The sequence below is a fragment of the Felis catus genome, chromosome B2 (assembly GCF_018350175.1).
Source record: "Felis catus isolate Fca126 chromosome B2, F.catus_Fca126_mat1.0, whole genome shotgun sequence".
Taxonomy (NCBI): Eukaryota; Metazoa; Chordata; class Mammalia; order Carnivora; family Felidae; genus Felis; species Felis catus.
In genome coordinates this window covers 150,251,330-150,270,963 of record NC_058372.1, presented here as the reverse complement: position 1 = coordinate 150,270,963, position 19,634 = coordinate 150,251,330, and the positions used below count along the sequence as shown (strand labels likewise).

Here is a 19,634-nt window from a genome sequence, read left to right as displayed (position 1 = left end):
GGCAGGCTGCAGGGGACGGTATGGGGGTTCAGGCATGGTGGGCAGGCTGCAGGGGACGCTGTGGGGGTCCGGGCAGGGTGGGCAGGCTGCAGGGGACGCTTCTGGGGTCCGGGCAGGGCGGGCAGGCTGCAAAGGACAGTGTGGGGGTCCGGGCAGGGCAGGCAGGCTGCAAGGGACAGTGTGGGGGTCCGGACAGAGCAGACAGGCTGCAGGGGACAGTGTGAGGGTTCGGGCAAGGCGCGCAGGCGGCCTGCGGTGGACGGGCAGGAGAAGCGCCCCGCTGGGGTGGAGGGCCAGAAGGGGCCGGCGTCACAAGCGGCAGGACATGGTGCCCAGCCGGGGGCAGGAGTGAGGTGCAGGGTTAGCCAGGGTGGGCTTCAGTGTGTGGCCAGGGAAGGCAGCCACGGAAGCCAGCTCTGGCCGCAGGGAGACCGACAATCCCCGGGTCCCTCCCCCCACAGCCCCCGTAGGGAGAGAAGTGGGGGCAGAAGACGGCGGTCTCTCCAGGCAGGCGGCGCAGTGCGACTGCGTTGGCCTTGTGCCAGTCGGCTCTCCGGGGATTAAGACCATGACACAGAATGGGCCTGGAAGCAGGACCGCGTCTGCCCGGCGGCCTTATTCCTGTCTCTCGTCACTGCTCTTACCTTTGCCCTGGGTTTGGACTCTGACCCAGAAATCCAAGTGGCTGCACAAAAAGGGAGCAGATCCTTCCCCAAAAAGGGAGTCGGTTATAGTCTGTGTCTCCAAGCAACCTCCGGGGAGCCCCTCTGCCCCCTCCCCTGCCCCCCACGGGAGCCCTGGATAGACCCTGGGAAGGGTCAGCCCTGCCAGGCTCGTGCCCACGGCTCCGTCTGAACAGAGAAACCCTGGGCCTTTGCTTTCCTCCAACACAGCTTCCGTGGCCCCTGGCGTCCAGGCGGCCGGGCCGGAAGTGACCTCCTTCCTCCCGCAGTCTATCAACCTGTGCGTGTGTGTGTGCACGTGTGGGTATATTTTACTTTGTTCTGTTTGAGATCACACTTTTGTACCACATCTGAGAAATCTTCGCTTCCCCGAAGGTCGTACAGATTTTCTTGTTCTCATCTGGGAGTTTTGTAGTCTCAGTGTTTACATCGAAGTCTCTGATCCATTTTGAGTTAATTTTTGTATACGGTGCAAAGGCATGGGTCAAAGTTTTCTTGTTTGGGGCACGTGATGTACAATTTTTCCAGCGCTGTTGATTGAGGAGATTTTCCTTATTTCCCTGAATGGTCTTTAAACGCTTTTCAAAAAGCAAATGTCCACATATCCGTGGGTCCACATCTAGAGTCTTGACTGTGTCCCATCGACCCGTCTGCCCGCCTCTCTAGCGACAGCACGTTGCGTCCACGACTGTAGCTTTGTAGTAAGTGCAGAAATGAGGGCGTGTGAGTTTCTGCGTTTTGTTCTCCTCTCTCCAATCTGTTTTGTTGTTCCAGACCCTTTGTATTTCCAGCTTGTCAGTTCCTACCGAAAGAATCCAGAGATTTTGACTGGAATTGCGTGAAAGACGTAGCTCAACTTGGAGAGAGTTGGCATCTTACCGATAGTGAGTCTTCCGACCCAGGAACAAGATCTATCTCTCCGTCCATTCACATCATCTTTGATTTCCCTCAGCAACGTGTTACAGTTTTAGTTGTATAGGTTTTTCACATGGCTTGTCACATGTATCCCTAAGGGTTTTGTTTAAACTCACTCAGTCATCGTATTGTTAGAAAATGATTGGTAATATAATTTTGAAACAAATATAGGTACATCGTAAGCTAAAACGTAATCCTGTTAATCTCGTTGGAAACCAATATGTTCTGCACAAGCATACAAATGTACAAAGCAATGAAGATTTTTACTTCATTAAGATCTGATTTACTAATTAGTTACAAACAGGAAAGAAGAAACCTCACGGAGGGGAAGCCCGGCCGCCAGCACCTTCAGCAAGTGTGAAATGGGCAGCACGAGCAGTGAGACAGGGAAATGGTGTGTCCCTGAGGTGTGGCAGGAGCACAGCGTCACTGCCTGTGACCTGGGGCCTGAGCCCAACCTGCACCGCGGGGCGTCCTCCAAGGTGACGGCGTTCAGATCCTCACAGGTGCCCAAGTCACAAATCGAAGACAGATTCCGAACTGCTCTGGACCGAAGGAGAGGCTCCGGGAAAATGACGAGCCACCCCGAGGTTGTTCAGCCTGGATCCCCTGGTGGAAAACATGCAGTGGAAGCAGCAGAGCTCCATTTGGGTCCGTGGCTCAGGGGCGGGTGGGTGCCCGTCTCCTGACTGGTGCTACGGGGATCGTGGCTACTCGGGGGCTCGTCCAGGCTGGTGGGAAACACGTGAACATTTGATGAGCGTATGGGGGGTGAGAGGAGGGGCTCAGGCTGGCAACTTTGTTTTCAGGAATGAACAGTTCTTTGCATGGTAAAACTTTCCTGTAACTGTGTCATTATTTGAAAAATAAAGAATTTCGGCTTTTTTAATGTTTATTTATTTTTGAGAGAGACAGTGCGTGAGCAGGGGAGGGGCAGAGAGAAAGAGGGAGACACAGAATCCCAAGCAGGTTCCAGACTCTGAGCTGTCAGCCCAGAGCCGGATGTGGGGCTCGAACTTACGAGCTGTGAGATCATGACCTGAGCTGAAGTCAGACACTTAGCCGACCGAGCCACCCAGGTGCCCCTGAAATTAAATGTCTTTTTAAAAAAGCCACTTTGTTCTTTCTCCAAAAAGCTGGGATTCCTGAATGCATCCGCCTTCTGTTCTGGAAAAAAGCCAGTCAACTCTCTTGTCCCGGAAGAAGAAAGAAGGGCATCTCTTTGCTGGTTCTGGCGTGTGCTGACCATGCCTGTCCCCCGAGCCTCGTGTGTGCCCTGCTTAAACCAGCACGTCATTTTTCCCCTTACTTTTCCAAAGTCCTGATGTCCAACAGCAGTTTATAATAGTCATTTCTCTCTCCTATTACAGGCTGACTCCTTCCAAAGTCCCCTAGACACAGCAGGTGCACAGAGCACTCCCCTCTACGAGGAGGACATCACAGGACCATGGAGTGCACGCACGCCCTCCTCAGGGCACCTGGGGAACAACGCAGAAGTCACTGGAAGGCCCCTTGTCAGCATAAAAGAACAGCTCGTGTTAAAATGTAGGTATCGACTGCCCTAAGCTGCCCTCAGCCAACCCCAGACCTTAGGGTGAGTGGTTTAACCGAGAAGCCCAGCACCCACCAGCTCACAAAGGAGAAGAGTCCTCTCAGCAGCCAGCTCAGGTTGGAAACACCTGCTGATGTGAACTCCGTTCCATGAATCACAGAGGCTCTCCCACCTGCTGGGGCCACCAGCTTCTCAACCAAACTCTGCATGAGAAATAATTGTGCAGAGTAGATAACTAATATCGTAAGGAAGCAATACGTTGTCATTAATAATATGGTATGTGTTTTCTAGAATACAAAGGCAACTGAATAGCGTTAACAACCATGCAAAAACCAGATTGTTGAAAAAAAAAAAAGAGCATTTATCTGTGGTCACCAAATCGTATAAAACAGAGGCAAACAGAAATGGCTAATGTGGGTACTCACTGAGTAAATTCACAGTGTTCTCCTTTTTCGCAAAATGTTGGCGTCTGATTAGTACACGTTGGCTATTTATTTTGACTGGATCACTAGGCAATTGCTGAGTGCTTTTTAAAAACACAGCTTTTTTTCCTTGAGTTTATTTATTTACTTATTTACAGAGAGAGAGAGAGAGAGAGAGAGAGCGAGCTCGTGCAAGCAGGGGAGGGGCCGAGAGAGACGGAGAGAGAGAATCCCAAGCAGTGTGGAACCTGACGCTCAAACCCATGAACCATGAGATCATGACCTGGAGCCAGAATCGAGAGTCGGACGCTCAACCCACTGAGCCACCCAGGCGCCCCACGCTGAATTTTTATATTAAAAGAGGTATCACCAGCCTGGAAAACACCACATCCCATGAGTCTTAGACGTGGCACCTGTGATCTGCGCATTTTCCAAGCATGTTCTCGCACGGCCCCGGTTCAATCCAGAGAAGAGTGTGAACTTCAGAGACCTGTGCTCAGACGCCCTTGGCTGCACGACGTGAGGACGGCCCCGTTAGCAGCACCTTGGGAAGGCACCTGCCTCCAGGAGGGCGGGAGCCGCGAAGGCAAGGTAATGCCGGGCACCAGCTCTGCCGGGTGGCGTTTTGTCGTAAACTGGCATCGGAGGTGAAGACCGTCTAGATTTCAGTCGCACGCGAGTGAAAAGTAACACCGAGATTTTTGAAATAGAATTTTGTCTTGTGAAAGGAACCACAAGCTGCCCAGAGCTCCCGGCTCCCACACGCCCCTGCCGGGGTCCTCAGCTCTTCCCCCAAGTGGGGACTGCCCCTGCCGGGGGTCCCATGTGTCCCCCCCCAGCCACTCCGCCATGGAGCCCCTCCTACTCACCAGCCAGAGAGGGGAGGACCTGCTGGAAAAGGAAACCGTCCCGTGGCCGCACGGCCTCCCCAGGGCTGCCCTGTCCACGCCGTTTTGTCCCACGTCTGCGTGTTTTACGGTTCACCCCCTCGCCCGCTGCTCGGTGGTCTCACCCCACAGACAGTGCTCACCCTGAGGTGACTGGGGGTGTTGATGCTGTGTGTGGGGACCCAGTGCCTCTGGCCTTCGTGTCTTTGTCTCCTGTGCTGACCCCCGGCCACCCCCATCTCTGCCCTCCCCCCTGCGGGGCAGACTCCCCCCCCCCCCTGCCTTACCGCCCTCCCCTGGCCGCCTCTCACGCGGTGGTCCTCGGCGTCCTCCTGGATCTTGGCCATCGCGCCCTGTGGGCTGACGGGTTCCCGATCACGGTCTGCACCCCTGTCCTCCAGCCACGCCTCACAGCCGAGCACGGGCCGGGCATCCGCATCTGGACGCGCCTCACCCTCCACAATACTCCCTAGTACCTTCTTCCTCCAACCTTTTCCGACGCCGCCATTCTGCACCCTCACTGTGCGTTTCTCCAGCCGCCCATCTCAGAAGCCAGAAATCCACATCCGCACCCCACCGACGGCTGGGTCTGCCCGCTCCCTCACCCCTCGCCACGCTTCGGTCACGCCCGCGCCCGCCGCTGTCCTAACAATCTCCGCGAGCCCCCTGCCTCCGCCGGCTGCACCCGCCCCCACTCACAGCCAAGCGCCACAGGGCCCCGTGGGGTGTCCCATCCCCAAACAGCCCTGTTATGCTGTCCCACCGGCTTCCCGTTGCCACAGGTGAAGGCCAAACTCCTGAGTAATGCTTCCCCTCCGGTGTGACAGGCACGGTGCCCCTCACAGGCCCGCCTGCGCTCGGGGCCACCTGGTTCCATGTCCAGGACCTCCCGCGTGAGCAGGCGGACGGACGGAGGGGGCTGTTAGGGGACAATGACCTGGGAAGGAGCATGGGGAGTGACCACCCATCATAACTGTCCTCTTGAGCTGGACTCTCCCTCCAAGACAGGAGCACATCTGTCGTGTGGGCACTGCAGGGACAGGAGCCGTGGCCGGCACGGTGGCCCGGGCATGAGAGGCGTGAGCACGGGGACAGGAGCCGGTGAGGCAGTGGGGAGGGACCCCACCGAGAGCAGCGGGCCGAGGGGTGGACCGTAAACACGCAGACATGGAACAAAATGGCCGGACAGGACAGCCCTGGGGAAGCCGTGTGGCCGAGGGACAGCTTCCTTTTCCTTCCTACAGCGTCTGACCCCCAGCAGGGGCTCACGGAGGACGGAGGGACCCGCCCGTTAGCCAGCCCAGCGGCCGTTTCCTCTCCCGAAACCACAACAGGCTCAGGGAGGTTAAGGGGAAGAGGAGCGTCGTGAGTCCAGAAGAGCGATCACCTTGGCTTCGGCTCTCGCACCGGTTTTCCACCGCGAGCTAACTTCTTATCGGAAAGAAAAGGCGGTCAGCTGCAGGGACGCTGCCCGTCAAAATCGGGGACAATCGTAGATGGCGCTCTAAGCTGCTGTCGCGGGCACGACGCCCGCGGGGCGACTCCGAGCGGCCACCCCAGTCCCAGCCCCAGGCCCGCACCCCACAGGCAAGCTGCTCCACGCGGCCGTGGCAAGTGGGGGTCTCGGTGGCTGTCACCTGCAGGCCGCCCCAGCTGGGCCCCCCACCCCTCCTGCAGGGGGAGGGTCTCTAAGGAGGTGGAACAGGGGAAAGAGAGGTCAGCGCACACCGGCTCCTCCAGGCCCCGAGCCTGACCGAATGGCACGTGGCACAGCATCGCGTGGCACAGACACGGATAACGCTCGCTCGCCCGCAAGTGAGGGGCCGGAGGCCTGAGAAGCCGAAGCAACGGGTCCAAAGTCGGGGGAAAGTTCTTCCCGGGCCTGAGCCTGACCCCCGGTCCTGGGTCCCAACCTGCAGGGGGAAGGAGTGGAGGCAAGGCGGCGGCAGGAAGGCCGAGGGCCACGTGTGGTCAGCAGGCGGCTTCTGCAGAGGCTGCGCGGGGAGGGGAGCCCACGGGGACCGGGGACCGGCCGCGCCTGATGGCACAAGGCGGTGGGGTGAGGTGGGGTCCGTCAGGCCATCTCCAACCTTCCTCCCAGGGGGCGGCGCCTGCAGCCTCCCGCGCACCACCAGGGGGCGCCGTGCCCACGCTAAGAGGAGCCAGCCGCCCGCTGGCCCATCGTCTGGAAGGGAGGGCGGGAGCCACAGCAGGCTTCCGCCTGACTCCAAACATTGGCAGTTCCAACCTGCTCTGATTTTCAGAACGAGCCCGTCGGGGGCTCCAGCACATCAGAACCGTCTGCCCTTGTAGGATCCCGGGGTGTGTTCCCCCAGGGAGGGGCGGGAGACCCGTCCAGAGGAGGAGGGAGGGTCCCGGGCCCCCGCACCCCCCCCCCCGAGTGTCACCTCCGGCCACAGGTGTCACCCTCGGGTGAGACCCCTGCTTGCTCTCCTCGCTCTGAAAACCCAACATTCTGAATCAAGCGAAACAGACACAACGTGAATGCAGGGCATCGATGTTCAGTCTCAGATGAGGAAAATGTTGGAAAACACAGAATGCTCTCTGGGCCAGGGGACGGCCAGCGGTTTCCAGCCCTGGGGTCCTAGCAGGACAGCTTCTTCCACAGCTGGGCTTGGAGAGCGGCCCGACAGTCCCCTCTGAGGACACCAACCTCAGGGGAAAATCCTAAACACAGAGCCATCGCGATACACAAAGATGTTCGCAGAAGTGCCTCTGCATTGGTTTCTGCACCTGTTAAGGAGGTGAGAATACCCCCCCTCCTACTTCTCGGGGCTCTTGTGAAGCTTTAAATGAAATGACTTGTGTTAACACGCTCCTGCAGATGATAATTACAACCACAGAATATCGCAAGCCGTAGATGCGAGTACATCATCCCCTCCAGGTGACAAGTGCTAACTCATTTATTCACCAAGCATTTCTTCGTCTTAGCGAACATACTGAGCATCAATCGCTCAGTATGAGCTCAGCGCTGGGGACGTGAAGCCGGGGGAGGCATCGTTTCTTCCCCAAAGGCTTCCCCAAAGCCTTTTACAAATTCCTTCTGGAAAAGCCAAGCAGACCCAGAGCTTGCCCATGATGCAGGAACTTCTCTCCTGGAGCATATGTTAATCTTCAACTTTAAAGTAGCTTCATAACTCGGGGTGATGACATAATTCCTTTATTTTTAAAGAAGTATATTTTTAAAAGTCCACTTCTAGAATTTCCGGCAATCACATTGTTCTGGTAGAAAAAGGATCATTTCAGGGCACCTGGTGGCTCAGTCGGTTTAGCGTCCGACTTCAGTTCAGGTCATGATCTCGCGGTTTGTGGGTTCGAGACCTGCATCGGGCTCCATGCTGACAGCTCAGAGCCTGGAGCCTGCTTCAGATTCTGTGTCTCCCTCTCTGCCTTCCCCTCCCCTGCTCATGCTCCGTCTCTCTCAAAAATAAATAAACATAAAAAAATTTTTTTAAACAGAAAAAGAATAATTTTTCATTTTAAAGAAAACCACTTATCTTTGGAGTTTTGACGTGTTCACATGCTCTAAGTGGCCAGCAGGAACACAAGTAAATATCCATGTTCCCAAAGAAGTTCAGGGAAAGCCTCCTACTCTCAAGTCCTGTGGATCATCTGCTTTCTCCGTCCTTGAACCGTGAGCAGCTCGATGGTTCCCCCATGTGCCCCTGGGTCATTGCCTACCCCCTGGTCTTCACTCATCTTGACGTACATCAGGAAATGGGGCTCAATGTTCTACCTACAGCCTCAGACATCCCAGCATCCAGAATCTTCACAAGGCAGGAAAAGAGCAAAGCACTGGTCCGGAAGGGAAGCCAACGCTGGCCAACGTCTTCCTGAGCAGTACTCGAGGTTTTACGCCTAAACTAAAGATCCAAGTCATTTGCGTGGTGCCCCGGCTCCCTGGTGGGCTGGGAAAGGCCACGGACAAGGTTTTTCTGTTCAGTTCTAGAACCGTGTTACCTCATTGCAAAGCGCCTCAACCTCTCCTTACAAATCACATCACAGTAAACACAAAAGTGCGCTCTACGTGTCCTTTGTCATAAGTCACGGCAGCTTTATCGGTGATGGAGTAGCGGTGCCCAGAGCCGGGTGAGGGGGCAGGAGAACAGGAGAACCAGAGAACGTTTCTGTGCATTTTCGCTGCAGAAGCATCCGGGTTCTAGAAAGGCAGGGCCGCCGGGGGCCCTCCACGCCTGGGGCTCCCCCTTCGCTCTGCGTGCTCACTTGCAAACTAGCTGAGCATGACGTGTGACTCCTTCTCTCCTTTGACGCCCAGGATGGGAGCGAGATGAGCCTTTCTCCAGACTAACCTCCGCCCCCCACGGCCACCACCACCCAGAGCCCTCCCTGCTTTCGGTCTGCCCCTCGGCCAGGTGAGAACCCGCCTGGGACAAGGGTTCCCTGCATGTTCTGTGAGGGACAGACGACTGCCCCATTTTGATTCGGCCCCGTTATGTTTTTTTAGCCAGGGTTTGCAACTGAAAAAAAAAAAACTTTTTTGAGCGTAATTTAGTCATAAACGAGACTTATTTGTAAGCAAGAATTGCTATAGGCGAGCACGAATTGTGTGCAGGCCCCACAACAGGGACCTGGGAGCCACACACGGCTTCGTGCCAGAGACAGCGGCAGCCTTCAGAGCCCGGGCCCCGAGCCCCGCACCCGCTCCCCCTGCAGACCCTCTGCTCTGCACCCCTCTTCCTGCCCGGGTCGGCGGACCACAGCCGGCCCGCCAGCTGTTCTGTGCAGCCCGTGAGCTGGGGATGGTGTCTACGGCCCTTAAAGAGGGGGAAGAACAACCAAAAGAAAAAACCCGTTTCTGAAACTCCGGTGTCCGGGCCACGCGGGAACTGGCTTCGTCTCTAGTCCTCTGAGCACCTGCGGGATTGCCTCGGTTTTGTCTTTGTCGTCCGCCAAGAGGAAAGTACTCGTGCTGTGACTCTCGGCGCAGGGAGCTTGTCCCCACCCCGCAGGTGCGGCTGCCTTCCCTTCTCGATGCGGTGAATCCGCGGGCAGGAGAACGGCTGGAGGTGATGTTGAAGCCCGGGTTCCGGCCTCTGGACAGACAGGAGCCAGTGCCCCCCCATGCCTCCCCCTGCCCCTGGCGGCCCCGGCCCCCACCCTGTGCGTGAGGGCGCTGTTCGCCTGTGAGGCGCTGCTGTCCCCAAGGAGCCGCCGGGAGGAAACGGGCAGCCGGGCTGGGTGTGCGGAAGGACCTCAGAAAAACAAGGCAGATCGACACCAGCTAAGCCGGGGTCCTCGTTCCTTGTACTCAGAGTTCGGGGCCGGAGCTGGTGAGGATTTGGGGGCTCGCCCGTCGCATTCCTTCAGCTGGAATGAGACACCGCGATAAAATCTAACAATGAGGCCAGATCTGCTTGGTTTGCTGTTTCCGGGGGTCAGGAGAAAGAATAATTGTCTCGACTCGCATGTTTTCTCCACAGCTTTGTCCCTAGATCCTTGGTGGCACATGCTGTCGGTGTCCCCTGTGGGGGAGGGGCGGCTCCTTCTGAAAGGCCCACGGGAAGCCCACCCCTCGAGGGGACCCTGAGGACAGACGTGGCCAGCCTGGCTTGACTCCAGGCAGAGCAGGAGAAAGTCACACAGCCTGGGTGTCGGAATTCAACCACCGAAGCTGAAACGTAGATCAAAGGGGTCCTGGGGCGCAGTGAGCACGAATCCTCCCTGACCGCACATGGCCTGGGGGCACAGAGCTGGGGAGGACCCAGCAGCCTGGGAGCACGGAGCAGGGGAGGACCCGGCAGCCTGGGAGCACGGAGCTGGGGAGGACCCAGCAGCCTTGGGGCACGGAGCAGGGGAGGACCCGGCAGCCTGGGAGCATGGAGCAGGGGAGGACCCGGCAGCCTGAGAGCACGGAGCTGGGGAGGACCCAGCAGCCTTGGGGCACGGAGCAGGGGAGGACCAGGCAGCCTGGGAGCACGGAGCAGGGGAGGACCCGGCAGCCTGGGAGCACGGAGCTGGGGAGGACCCAGAAGCCTTGGGGCACGGAGCAGGGGAGGACCAGGCAGCCTGGGAGCACAAAGCAGGGGAGGACCAGGCAGCCTGGGAGCACGGAGCAGGGGAGGACCCGGCAGCCTGGGAGCACGGAGCTGGGGAGGACCCAGCAGCTTTGGGGCACGGAGCAGGGGAGGACCAGGCAGCCTGGGAGCACGGAGCAGGGGAGGACCCGGCAGCCTGGGAGCACGGAGCTGGGGAGGACCCAGAAGCCTTGGGGCACGGAGCAGGGGAGGACCCGGCAGCCTGGGAGCACGGAGCTGGGGAGGACCCAGCAGCCTTGGGGCACGGAGCAGGGGAGGACCAGGCAGCCTGGGAGCACGGAGCAGGGGAGGACCCGGCAGCCTGGGAGCACGGAGCTGGGGAGGACCCAGCAGCTTTGGGGCACGGAGCAGGGGAGGACCAGGCAGCCTGGGAGCACGGAGCAGGGGAGGACCCGGCAGCCTGGGAGCACGGAGCTGGGGAGGACCCAGAAGCCTTGGGGCACGGAGCAGGGGAGGACCCGGCAGCCTGGGAGCACAAAGCAGGGGAGGACCCGGCAGCCTGGGAGCACGGAGCAGGGACAGGACCCAGCAGCTGCAAAGGAGCAGATGTGGGAAGCCGGGGCAGGAGGCCCCACAGAAGTGGGCTGACCCTCGGCCTGGGAAGGCTCGGCCACCGGCGGGAGATGCCGGGTCCAGGTGGCCCGGCCGAGGGGCACCCCCAGTCCTGCCGGCAGGGCCCCTGCCTGGAGCCGCCCCCCTGCAGACACAGCTGGCACAGAAGGCAGGGAGGCCTCTGTCCGCCCCGGGCTCCCCTGAGACCGCGTCCTTCTCTGCTGTCCTGGCCTGAGCAGCCGGTGCCGCGTGGACACCCCAGCGGGCGTCATCTCCTGGAGGCGTCCTCACCCTGCAGCTGATTCACATCACGGTGAGAGCGTCACTCACCACTTGGTGCCGCCCTCGACCTCACACCCTCCGCCCGCCCCCCACCCCCGGCGCCTGGGGCCTCCTCTGTCTGGGACGTCACTCAGTGCCCAGCCTGACACAGGAGCCACACCCGAGCTCCCCGCCCTGTCCCCACAGCCCACGTGCCGGGGAGAGTCAGCCCTCCGCCCCCTCCGTGCTAAGAGCACCCTCTGCAGAGCCGGCACCCGTCCCCCGCCCGCGCACTCTTCCTGTGGGTTCGCGCCTCTGCCCGTATTTGCACACCGCCCTCAGTGAAGGTGCCCGGCGGTGGCTGGCGTGGAGCAGACCCTCATACGGCGGCTGATCTCTCCACCCGGATGTAAACGTCCCCAGACGAGGCTGCCCCTGCAGCTCTGTCCCTCCCGACGCGGGCGGGTCTGGGTGGGTGCTCATGCACACACACTCGGTCACTTTTTACACCCACGCCTGGAGGGAGGGCTCCTCTTGGGGCCCACGGTTCACAGACGTAGGAACTGCAGCACTGAGGGTCCCTGCACCCCACAACCCGAAAGCGGCTTGAGCCTCGAAGCCACTTAGTCCTTGCGGCTGGTTCCCGGCGAGCCCCGCTGACCCCGTCCTTTCGGGTCTGGACATAACTCCTCCACCCTCGCGGGGATGCAAGAGGCAGGTGACCGCTGTTTACAACAGCCTGCGGAGCCCGAAGGAGCCTGACCCTGAAGTCCGTGCAGTTTTAGGCCTAGGAGTTCCCGCCGTCCCATAACTGGCACCATAACGAGCCTGGTGCCGAGGCCGCGGGGCCAAGAACTGTCGGCATCCAGGATGCCCCGTCCCTGCCAAGTTCCGTTATTCAGAGCGAAGCCTGACACCCAGTCGGCGCCTCCACGGGGAAACCGAGGCGGGAGCCACGGCCGCGGGAAGCCGCCCGAATCTGAGCGTGTGCTGTCCCTGACGGGCAGCACTCCCTTCCCAAGAAACCCTCTGGTGCCCGCACAGCCCGTCAAGGCCAAACTAATAAACACGTGGGCAGTTTAAGTACCGCTGAGCCCACCACAGCAGGCAGCTGACAGGGGACGGGGTGGGACCCACACGTGGACACTGACCCCGCGACCTGCCCCCACGCATCGGCATCACCTGGGGGTTTCCAAGCGGGACCAACGCGCGGGCTCTTCCCGTGTCGACAGTCTGAGCAAACGGTGTGAGGAGGGGAGGGGCAGGGGGCAGCGGTCATTTCCAGAGGTTTCCCGGAGAACCCTCCAGGGTGGGGCCCGGGGACAGCCTTGGAGAAGAGAGCACGAAGCCCTGGGGGCCGCGGATGGAGACTTCTGCCACGCGCACACAGCCGTCACCCGCCCGTGGTCCCTCCCCCTGCCCTTCCGTGGCCCCCACTCACCGTCCCGGCCCCTCCGCAGAGCTTACCCCCGAAACACTGTCACGTAATGAGACCACGTCGCTCAGTGTAGAGAAACAGAGGGAGGTGACCCCACTAGCCGTCCAACTGGAGTTTTCCTCCTTCTGGTGGTTTTCTCCTGCCCCCACCCCACCCCCACCCGCGACGGCAGAGCCGTCTGTCTGTCCCTCTGCCCTGCCGGGATGTCTGGGGGGCATGGCCCTAGGGCCACCTGTACACGGCTCCGCTCCGTGCATCGGGGACCCACGCAGGGCTGACCTGCCGCGAGCTGCCAGCCTCCGGGCACAAGCCCCCGCTTCCTCACCCGCGTGGGCGACTGAGCAGACCCTCCTGGGCTGGCGCAGGGCAGCTGGAGCCCCAAGGTCCTGCCGCTTCCCCTCAAACACCGTGCCTTTTACTGAAAGGGCCAGATGTTGTGGGGCGTCCCCCGGTGCGCTGGGAGGCCGTCTCCAGAAGGCGAGGCGAGCCCGCGGCCCCAACACACGGCGGCCGTGCTCCCCCTGCTCCACACAGAGTGACAGCGGGGCGCCCGTCGGGGTGGCTGTGGCCGGCGGGAGGGAAGCTTTGAAAACCGTGCACGCCTTCTCCGCCTGCACGGCGGCCGCACCCCTGCGGCAGGGCCTTCGCTCCCCGGAGGTGGACACCCGCGTCCGGATCCCGCCGGGAGCCCCGGGAGGCCCACCGTCCACCTGCCGCTGCACCTGCACGGACGGCTTCTCCTCCCGGCATCTTGGGGGATCCGCGAGGGGCTGCGCGCAGTTCCCGCTCGCCCGCTGGGAGCCACGGCCTCAAGGTCCAGTGTCTCCTGCTTGTGCTGACTTGGACGTCAGACGCACTCGGGCTCTGGCCTCACGCAGGTGGAGCGAGTGCCCACGGCCAGCGTCCTCAGCGGGTGACGAGGACCAACGCGCCCGCAGAGAGTGCCCCTGAGCCAAACCCAGGCTGCTGTGTGCAGAACACGGCGCCCGGCTCCCGGAGACGCGTGACGAGACGGAGCTGCGGTCTGAAAGCTGAGAGTCTCCGCACGGAATCTGATTCCCTTTAAGTCCTTGCTTTTCAGGATTACCTAGTAATTTAACACTTATGTTTAGTCGACTTTACTAAGTTATACTTTTTTAACAAATGACAACGTTAAAGGTGAGACTGTTCAGTGTCCCCAGGTTGTGTGGCCACGTCCCCATCTTGCCGGAGGAAGTCACAGTGAACAGACATCCCGAGGGGCAACTTTGAGTGCGTTTATCGAAAAAACGTACACGTGCCGATGAGCGGGCGTCTAACAGCCGGGGGACTCGTGCCAGCAGGTACCTGGCAGAACGCGCACCACGATGTGACGGAGGCTTTGGTGTAGCTGCTGGCTGTGTACTAAAGGGAAAAGCCGTCACAGGACCCTGGGACGTCACCGAGGCAGCGGCTGCAGAAGGCAACTGACCCCAGAGGCCGAGGAGGACAGGCTCACAGGACACGGGGGCTTGGGGGGGCAGGGGCCGCGCAGGGGTCTCGGGGCCGGGATGTGGCTGCGGTGGGGGCCCCGCTCCCTTGGACTTGGGGTGAAGGAGGGCTGCAGGCAGAGCGGCAGGGGGCACTCGGGTTAGGAGAGCGTCCCTCGTCTGCCCCCCGGGGTGAGGCCCGGACCCAGTCGCTCGCGACCGGGCTGGCAGGTAACCTGGGTCCAAGTGGGGATTCGTAAACAAATTGTTTTGTCCAAACAAGAAACACTAAACGCACACGACACGGACGCCCTAAATGGCACAGAGGAGAGTGCCCAAACTCACAAGTGGAAAGGGTGGGTTCAGTTTGCATCACATGATTTCATTTTTATCATAAAACATAGGGCCCCAGAAAAGTTCATAAAAAATCAGACAAAAATGGTCATGGCAGTTAAGCTCTGGGAGTTGAGAGCTTTTTGGGGATTTGGGGGGATTTTTTTTTTTCTTTTTTTGCTTGTCAGTATTTTTCCTTTTTTTTTAATGTTTATTTATTTTTCAGAGAGACAGACAGAGACAGAGCACTAGCAGGGGAGGGGGAGAGAGAGACAGAGAGAGAGACACAGAATCCGAAGCAGGCTCCAGGCTCTGAGCTGTCAGCACAGAGCCCCACACGGGGCTCGAACCCACGAACCGCGAGATCATGACCTGAGCCAAAGCTGGACGCTTAACCAACTGAGCCACCCAGGCGCCCTGCTTGTCAGTGTTTTTCAAATGTTGCATGATAAACATGCATTACTTTTGTAATAGCAAGAAAACAATAAAACATGTTTTAAAAAATAAACTAAATGGGGGGCATACTACACGTTTACTTCTTCCACCACTCGAGTCCCACCATGCTGTATACGACTTCACATGACGTCCCTTGAGCGTGTATTGACATACGACACGACTACAATACATGGCCAACATTCAGCCTCTTTAAGTTGAAGGAAAACCAGTCATTTCCTACAGTTCAACCGAGTAGGAAGCACGATTTGATACTGAAACGCGTTCTGGAAATTTGTGTGGATTTTTAGTTTCATCCAGCCGTTCCCGTGGAGTCTTATCGTCCACGGCACGGGCTCTAACCCAGTCCTGACATTGACTCATGGAGCGGATCGTGGCTGCCTGCAACAGCTGTTACCTTTCCTCTACCTTTTTTTTAAATTTTTTTTTTTCAACGTTTATTTATTTTTGGGACAGAGAGAGACAGAGCATGAACGGGGGAGGGGCAGAGAGAGAGGGAGACACAGAATCGGAAACAGGCTCCAGGCTCCGAGCCATCAGCCCAGAGCCTGACGCGGGGCTCGAACTCACGGACCGCGAGATCGTGACCTGGCTGAAGTCGGACGCTTAACCGACCGCGCCACCCAGGCGCCCCACCTCTACATTTTTTTTAATGTTTATTTATTTTTGAGAGAGAGAGTCAGAGACAGAGTATGAGCAGGGGAGGGGCAGAGAGAGAGAGAGAGGGAGACAAAGAATCCGAAGCAGGCTCCAGGCTCCGAGCTGTCAGCACAGAGCCTGACACAGGGCTCGAACTCACAAACCCCGAGATCGTGACCTGAGCCGGAGTCGGACGCTTAACAGACTGAGCCACCCAGGCGCCCCAGCTGTAACTTTCTTCTATTCTTGTAAAGTATTGCTTTTCTCCCTCTGAAAAAGACCTGTAGATGATTCTGACATGCTTCCTTCCCACGGAAAACACTCTATACTCACTCATTTATATTCTACTTATTTACCCTCTCCAGTTATGGTCACTTACTAGATCTATTAAAATAGTTTTCTAATGTTAAATGTGTATCATACAAATATAACCATATGTGTGTACAATATGATACAGAAAGGAAAAAACTCGTATTTCTTCCACAAATATTGAGATTCCCAGTAAAACTTCATGTTTAAAAAAACCCCTGTTTTCAAAACTATTCTTGTACGATTTCTAATACCCTTTCCTTACACACAATGTCCTAAGATCACGAGCGTCATCACGTCGTTACGCGCGGACCGGCCACATCTTTGCATACCTTCCCTCGTCTGACGGTTTTAACCGTTGGGTCCATAATTGCAAACCTCATTTCTACATCCCCTCTGGAAGGGGCTTGGTTTTCCTCTCCCGTTCACTCTCCTTGGCGTGCAGACGGGATGCTGCATGAGCGGGACGACCACGGGAAATGCCTTGGGTCCCATTCACCGAGAAGACGTAAGTTCCACCGCCAGTGGGGCCCCTCCGTGCTCCTCTGAGTATCTGGCTGTTTGATCTCCTGCCCCTTTTCTTCCTCACCGTCTCTGCTGGCAGGAACTACTGTTAGGACCCTTACTGCACGGATACTGAAGCTGATGCCAGGAGAGACCACGCTGGAGGTCACGCAAGGGTCTAAGCTTGACTGGTGACTTGCAGAGAAGACGACCTCGAGGTCGGAGATGCGCACGAGGACGTGAACCTCTGACTGAGCAGCTCTAGGTGCGGGGAGTCGTGGCGGCCACGAGGACCCCAATCTCCACACGCCCCCTTCGGAGAGAAGGTGCGCGGGAACTCGGCGGGTTCGTCGAGCCCTGAGGCTGTGGACCAGCCAGACCCGTGTGCCGATCTGCACACCGCAGGACTCAGAGGCCTCGGCCACGGTGCATGCTGGCCTCAAAATCCGTGCAACCCTGCACAGCTTCTGGAACGCCTAACTTGAAGATCAATCATGCCAAGCACAGGCCAGGATGCTCAGCGGTAGCAGCCGTCCTGCGTGCAGGCTGAGTGTAAAACACACAGCCACTTAGGAAACTGGTGGTTTCTTACAAGGTGAACACGTGTGCACGCGATGAGCCAGCTACCCTCACCCCTCCAGAGACTCGGAAACACACAGCCACGGAGAGTCCTGCACCGACAGCCATGGAAACACACAGCCACAGAGAGTCCTACGCCGATGGCCACTCAGTCCATTCACGACGGCGAGGACCAGAAACGAGTTGTGAGCAGATACACAGGACCATCGGCTGACACACACGGAACAGACCGCTGTCAGAAACGTCGCGCTAAGTGAAGGAAGCCAGACACGAAGCCTGCACTGAGGGATTCTGGGAAACAAAAGTGATAAAACGCGTTTCTAAACGAGAATTGTCCCTTGTGGCCTCTGTGCAACCCTGGCCCAGACCATGACCCAGAACACGTTACTGAAATGCAGGGTGGGTTTCCAGACACCTTCACCTGGTCAGGACTGACATTGTGCATGGGGGCAGTGGGGCGGGGGGCGCGGGGAAGGGGGGGTGTGGACGCGGTTCACGGGCGGGGTGGGGGGTGGACACAGGAAGATGAGTCAAGAAAGGCCAAGGAGCAGGAGCGCGGCCTGGGGCAGCCCCAGGTCCCCGCTTCTCTTACAGCAATCACCAGAGAATCCAGAAGGTTCCTGGAACAAAGGTACAGACAGAACCACGGCAGACCTCACGGCTCCAAGAAGGATTTCCAAACAGCGCCACGGGGACAAATACATCTTTTGTTTCCTTTTTCACAAGTAGCTTCAGCTTTTCACTGTTACTCACTGCCCATAACCTTCCACAGCCCGAACAAAAATGCCAGTGTTTTCCACTCACTTAGCGCTGAATCTCAGAAGTTGCTTTTCTTGTGATAAGCTTCTTTGGAGACTCACGCTTCCAGGATGCTATGTTTCCGGTCTCTCAAAGATTACAGTGCATCCTTACCTTCTAGTCACCGCTGAGGGTTTGTGACACTGAAGCTTCTGTAAGATGATAATCGTGGACACATCCACGCGGTACTTTGGGGGACCGCCGAGCCCTGGGGGTGTGCGCGGAAAGGGGTGCCGGGGACCCCCGAGCCCTGGGGGTGTGCGTGGAAAGGGGTGCTGGGTTTGGACACACAGGAAGGTGGGTGTCAGGACCCATCATCCTGGCCAAAGCACTGACACCCCATTTTACTTTCAATAATTTCAATAAGCTTTAATGCAACACGTAATTCCCGCTTAAAGAAAATATAGCGGGGGCGCCTGGGTGGCGCAGTCGGTTAAGCGTCCGACTTCAGCCAGGTCACGATCTCGCAGTCCGTGAGTTCGAGCCCCGCGTCAGGCTCTGGGCTGATGGCTCAGAGCCTGGAGCCTGTTTCCGACTCTGTGTCTCCCTCTCTCTCTGCCCCTCCCCCGTTCATGCTCTGTCTCTCTCTGTCCCCAAAATAAATAAATGTTGAAAAAAAATTTTAAAAAAAAAAAAAAAAAAAAAAAAAAAAAAAAAAAAAAAAAAAAAAAAAAAAAAAAAAAAAAAAGAAAATATAGCTACTATAATCGCTTCTCAACCAGTTAGGATCCTATGCTGAGCAATTTTTCGTTGTTTTCATCGTATTGCCAACGGCCCGGCACGTTACTGAGCTCGGTCACTTACGTTAAGTGGTCCCAGATTTCTCCTATTTTACAGTATTTTTCACAACTTCTCACATCTTCAGTATAGAGCCCTTACAGGCCCGTAATAAATATCCCAAATGAATATCAGACAAAAGGTTTGAACAAGGAAGTTCCAAACACGACATACAAACATGTAACATACATGAGAAAAGATGTCCGATCTTAATATTAATGTAAGAATCACATAAAACTGGAGCGAGTGTTAAAGATAACACCCTCTTCCTGGGGGTGGGTAGGAACGAAGCACTTCTATCCAGGATGATTTAGAGCAGGGAGAAACCTTTATATAAATGATGGTTATATAAATGTCCATCAATAGGGGATTAGTGAAATATGCTGTTGTATAATCACAGAATGGAATGTGTACGTATTAGCAGGAGATAGCCAAATATTAAGTAAGAAAGAGATTCGATTCACGTTAAAAATTATATTTACGCAGAAATCTCTGGAAGGGATATAATATATTCAAAATGGCGCACAACGGGGTGCACTTTATGGACAATTTTCTCCTGCAACACATTTACCTACCTGTCATTCTACGTTTCTTTAATAATCAGCACAAACGATAAAGTTATTTCCACATGTGGGGAGAATACAGCGGCCGCCTCAGGAGTGTCGACCAAGAGCGCTGTGTCATCGGCACACAACCACCTTCCTCCAGGGCCTCCTCTGGTGGGTGGACGCACATACACCCTGCACGCCTGAGGGTACAACGTGGCATAATGTGCACAATGTGCCCACGTCCCCGGGACACGGACGACACACACAGCTTACTCAGACGACTAGACGTGGACATTTTGTAACAGGCGGGTGGATCACCGAGACCCATATGCACCACGGGACAACTGGAGGAACATAAAATACAGTCACCACCCACCATTGTCCACGTGACGGACGGCCTTCGATGACAGTCATCTCCTGCGCTTACGTGTAATAATGCTTAGGGCACCCTTCACTGAG

General features: G+C 57.3%; 1 long non-coding RNA gene across 1 annotated transcript in view; it reads right to left on the bottom strand.

Annotated features, from left to right (window-relative positions):
* Positions 1-2,613: 2,613 nt before the first annotated feature.
* The window catches only part of LOC123385619, a 27,035-nt gene continuing 10,014 nt past the window's right edge, over positions 2,614-19,634 (bottom strand). Inside the window, exon 3 of the long non-coding RNA XR_006598500.1 lies at positions 2,614-3,353. This is a non-coding gene — a long non-coding RNA (uncharacterized LOC123385619). The remainder of the gene's footprint in view (positions 3,354-19,634) is intronic.